Consider the following 6000-nt stretch of genomic DNA (forward strand, 5'->3'; position numbering starts at 1 on the left):
CGGGCAGCGTCAGGTAAAAGAAGTTATTTAGCCTTCTCAAACCTGAGCCTCACGCGCCGCCTATGGGGGATGTGCTAGTGACTTATCCGACCGGCCCACTTCGGTACCGGCCCATCGGGATTCGTCCCGATGGCCAGTCCGCCACTGCACCCAGCCCACGTAAACTGTCAACGGGGGAAGCCTCGCTGCGGGGAAACGGTGGACCTAGTGTCCCGATCGGAGTGGGAATAATAATAATAATCCGTGCATTTTATCCATTAAATTCCCCAACATTGTGGTAAAAAAAACACACGTTTAATCCATGTTGTTGGTGTACTACAACTACAAAAAGCATCGGTTTGTTTTCTCATCAGGAAATGCAGACCGGCTCAAACAAACGATTTTTAATCATCATCCTCACTCATCATTTAATGTATCATATGTTCGCCGAATTGACATGAAAGCACTAATAAATGTAGTTTCATCCACTTGAGTTTACAACTACAAAACGAATCGATTTGTTTTTATATCACATCCGACGGGAGGAAATTCAGCAGCTCTCACTCCCGATTTTAATCCTAATGTAATCATCATCTTCACCACGATCATTTATGTTTATGTCGCCGAATTGACATGAAAGCACTGACACATATGAATATACTGTAGTCAACTTCATTACAACGTTATTAACGTGCCTAAACTCAGTAATTCACCATTTCTACGCATGATAACACACTTTGTCCGTGTTTGGCTCTCGAAGCGTTCCCGCATTGACGTCACTTCCGGCTTCCCCCAAAACTTCAAAATGAGTGAAGGAATTTCCCCGCGATGTTCGAAATTATTGATATTTAACGGAACGGTATCGCTTTTTCTTTTTTAAACTGACGGTTCGAGATTACTAGTAGCCCAATATTTCATTGCACAATAGTTGTTGGGATGGTGTCACAGGCTCTTTAAAGGTGGGGTATGTAATTTATTTCAGAAACACTTATTGTTATATTCCATGGAATGCTCTTAACATCCCGATAGCAATGCATATATGAAATGCTTTGACAATAAATACATACAAAATGTAAATCGGTGGAAGCCGTAGCGCTGTAAAAAGCACGACCAATCATTTTAGCCGGCCGGCTAAAATAGCTGTATGGCCTACCTGCCTGTCAGCCTGAGAGGGGTCTGCCTGCAGGCTCCACTCTCAGGACACCTCCACTCTCACGGAGGTGATGAGTCCGCTCACCATGCACTTTGGGTCAGCCTTGGGCAGGCTTTTTGAACCCCCCATCCTGGTTCTCATAATAGTTGACGTAGCCATTTTTCGCTCAAACCATGGAGGAATGTAACGGGGACTCTGCCCGCCTCACGAGTGCCTATTTTCGGACACTTTTTGTCACTTTTCCCCCTATTTTCCCCGGTTTTATTAATTTTTATTTTTTTGGCTATTTCACCCGGTTCCTTCTAACGGGGACATAGCCCGGTCTCGGGTGTCCCCCCACGGCCTGTGTCCAGCCGTTCCCCCCCTCCCCCACTCATCCATATATTAACCGATTTTGACAATTCTTGTTGCATTTTTGTCCTCTCGGTTCCAGGCTGAAACCTCCCCAGGTTTGTTTGTCCTTTTGTGTTCTAAATGTAATGTTCATAAAATGTAGTTATATCCTCATACCTACTTACATATCTGATTGTATTAAGATATTACTGTGAGAAGTGCACAGAGGCATCTTGAAAAATCAGATGGTGAAGCACGCAAAAGCTGTCTAAATAAAAAATGCACTTATTTGTTTCACCAAGGATGATTTTATTTGACAGTTTTACATGGTTTGTTCTCTTTTGTGTTTCAGGTTTATTGCGAGTTCAACAGAGTGGTGGAGAAAAATCTCAAGGACAACTTCTTCGATGCACTTGACCGTTTCTCTCCGAGCCTGATGGACCTCTTTAGGAAGAAGAAGGGTGTCACTGGCCAATTTCTGTCTGAGCTTCCCAATCTCTTTCCTCTCTCCTTGTTCCTCTTCTGTCCCTTTGACTTCCTTCTCATCTCTTCTTTTCTCTCATTTGCTGCTCTTGTCCTGTCAATTTAATTGCAACTCTTCATGTGTCATTATTTCCTCTTTTCCCTTGTTCATTTTGCTTTGCTCTCTTGTTTTGTTTCCTATTCTATTCTTTGGTCCAGAAGAAGTTATGTTCTCTCCCTTTTCTATTCTCTCCCATCATGTCATCTCCTTTTGTCCTCTCCTTTACTTTCAACTATATTTGAAATAAAGTCATTGTGTAGAGTTTGTAGAATGTATTTGATGAATGTATGACCATTCTTTGTTATCTCCACTATATTCCAGACCACTGAGCCAACAGACATCGGATGCCTTTGTGTTCGGGGTCTGCCAATCATCTTGGGGGATGAGATGAGCCTTCTGCCTTCTTCAAGACCTGCACCGTAAGTAACTTTAACCCTTGTGTTATGTTCACATTTTGAACCCTTTGGTAATGTTCGGGTCAAACTGACCCGGGACATTATTTAGGGTTTAAATAAAATACGGAAATAAATGTAATTTACACAATTCCTTATATATATATATATATTGTCTAACTAATTCACCAACAATATAAATGAAATATGATTCGGTTTTTTAAATACTCTTTGCTATATAACATTTAACAATGTAAGTGTCCATACAAATGTAATTTATGTAAGAAAAAATACACTCTAAGAAAAACTAGGTTTACATGTTCATGCTTTTCTAGGAAAAATGCAAATGAAACATTTTTTCATTAATGTTATTTTTTGTAATCTTTGTCTTATTATAATCAAAGCCTTCGAGGAAATATAGCAATTGAAACACAAGAATCACACATCCAAATGGATTCGAAATATATATAGATGATGAAACATCCATATAAATGACGGAACAGATATAAACACAAAGCAAATCCAAACAATTAACAGTCACTGTTCATAAAATACAGTAAATCCAAAAAATACATATATTTTGGCCATTTTGCTGGTAGATAATTTTAGTTCTGCACTATACACTGTAATGTGAGGTTATGTGTCTGTTTAGTCCTTCCTCCGGCATGCAGGTACGAGGGGGACAGTTAGAGAAAATGTTTATAATGTTCTGGAATAGTTTTTTGCACACACTACAAAGGGTAAAGATCAAGGGAGTGTCTGTGTGTGTCCTTCATAATAAATAAGCCTAACACCTAATGTGTTGTAGGTGAATAATGAAGATTGTCTGCATCAAATGTTCACAAATTCATGGCAGCCAAGCTACATACAAAACCATATTTGGTGCACAATTTGTAACTAGTACTTGAAATGTACAGATCCACGTAAGGCCAATTTAAGGCCCAGATTGTCCTTTTATTTATTACTTTTGGTTTTTATGTTGTATGATGCTTTTCATTATAAACAGTGGAAGCTACTTTTTGGTGGACGATGTAGAATTATATGTCAATCTCTTTATTTCTCTGTTAGGATGCGGCTGATAAGGAGGTGTACAGTCAAACTCCACTGGGAATCCTCTGTGTCGGAGAAAATCCGCAGCTCAACCCATCTAGTGTGGCAATCGTCTTGGAGGGGAATGTGGTGATGGATGGACCGGCTAACCTGCCTCAGGCCTTCTGTGTCCTGTTCGGACTCATTTATGCCCTGCAATTGGAGTACCCAAAGTGCATGAAAAAGACTTTCCACTTTGTTCAGCAGGTGATGTTGAAGCTTGGTAAGGTTGAGCTGGCACCCAAAAATCAGCTTACGGGGTTCTGAAAAGTTGGCTACTTCAATATTGCATTTTGTTGTTGCATGTTTGCACTGTTTGACCTCTTGTTGGCATTTCCATTTGTGTTTTATTCTATAAACTACTGACAACATCTCTCCCAAACTCCAAACAAAGAAGTCATTTAGAGCATTTATTTGCAGAAAATACTTTTCTGGTCAGAATAACAGAGAAAATTCTGTGTTTTCAAACCTCAAATAATGCAAAGAAAACAAGTTCTTCATTATTAAACGACACAATACTAATGTTTTAACTTAGGAAGAGCTCAGGAATCAATATTTGATGGAATAACCCAGATGTTTCAATAACCGCTTTCAATGCGTCTTGGTTGCTCGCCACCAGTCTGTCACATTGTTGCTGAAAGACTTGATGTCTCTCCTGGCACACAAAGCCAATCTGCTTGATTTGTTTGTGCCAGGAGTGGCTTAATAAGTGACCCAACAGCAATGTGAAAGGTGTTGCAGAGCAGCCAAGGCGCATGAAAGCTGTGATTGAAAATCTGGGTTATTCCACCAATTATTGATTCCTGATCTCTTCCCATGTTAAAACAATAGTATTGTGTTGTTGAAAAAGGAATTTTAAATTGTTTTCTTTGCACTATTCGAGGTCTGAAAACACTCCATCTTTTTTGGTTTCTTTGAACATTTGGTATTTTTTGTAAATAAATGCTCTAAATAAGAATATTTGGAGTTTGGGATAAATGTTGTCAGTCATTAATTTATAGAATAAAACACAAATGTTAATCCAGTTTTTACAAACAGTAAAACGAGAGAAAGTTATCATTTTAAAGAGGTCTCTTAATTTTTTCAGAGCGATATCTGTTTATATATATAGAGAGAGATTGCTATGGTTTAATGTGAAAATGTATGGTACAATATTTTTGCTACAGTTTTTATAAGATGCTCAATTTCATTGTATCCAAGTTTTAATAAAAGGTAAAACTTTATTTTTGTGTCTTTTTCTTTTTTGTAGTTGACGGAATAAAAAATATAAATACGTAATGTAACCACTTTCAACTAAAAATTCTAAGTTATATAATTAGGCAAAGCAATTAATATTACACAATATTTTAAGTAAAATCAACTTCACATGAAGTGCATTGTACTTCAAATAACAATTAAAGTCCTTGATTAATTTAAGTTTAATTTACTCAAGTTTTCATAATGCTTTACTTAAATTTTTAAAGGCAACCACTTTCCTCTATTTTTTTAAGTAGATTCAACTTATCGGGGCTTACAGTCAGAGCGGGAGCTGAAAAGGGAAACCGGAGCTGAACCAGAAAAGCTCCCGCTCGGAGTTAGAAACTGAAAAGCGCTGGTGTGAAAGCCGCAATAGAGAGCTCTGGGAGGGGGGATTGCTAGTGAATTTTCCGACCGGCCACTTCTTCCTCCAGACTGTTGTTCTGCTTCAGCACTGTTGTGCTACGGCTTGGTTCGGCCCGACGCGAAGCGGAGTGTCGACAACCATATTGTATAGATATTCGTATATCACGGCCTGAAGTGAGCTATTGCATTTATAAAACGGTTACCACGTGTGGCTGGCAATGTGAAAGAAAAATACACACCCCAATTTAAATAGTTTTTATTATTAAATAATGATGGTCAAAATAAAATAGTCCCTTCGTTGCCTTCTGCACAAAACATAGTGCGAGGTGGTTGCTATGCAACAACAATAACAGCTAGAGAACATAATAGACAGACAGCATTGTCGTCGTTTAGGTGTCTGGAGATAGGCACTTCTCAATCCACTCCTCCATAGTAAGGCCACCCCGGAGGTCGAAGTTAACCTTAAATGTTTCCATTTTAAGCTTTGTTAGTTAGTTAGTTAGTTTCGTGACGGACGTAATGTAACAGTTGTAACCATATGGTTGTAACGGTTCTCAGACGCGGAGGGATACTGACTTGTGAAAAGTAACTACAATTATACCCGGGATATACGCTCATTATATTGCGACTAAGAAACATCAGATTGCTTGATTTGAATTGTCCGTTTTATAAACATGTACTAACTGTGCTTACACCCTCAGAATAATTCTGAGCAGCAATATATCTGAGTGCAAGCGTACAGTTTGAGCACAAGCAGAGCAAATCTAAGTGCAAGCAGGCACTATTTGAGTGCGAGGGCACTATTTGAGTGCGAGGACAGAGTTTGAGGGAAATAAATACATAAAGTATGCTCTCAAATTTAAATAACACGCTCTTGAATAAAGATAGGGAATAACCCCCATACACCAGATGCTAATAACAACAGCGCC

The sequence above is a fragment of the Pseudochaenichthys georgianus genome, chromosome 10 (genome assembly GCF_902827115.2).
Source record: "Pseudochaenichthys georgianus chromosome 10, fPseGeo1.2, whole genome shotgun sequence".
Lineage (NCBI taxonomy): Eukaryota > Metazoa > Chordata > Actinopteri > Perciformes > Channichthyidae > Pseudochaenichthys > Pseudochaenichthys georgianus.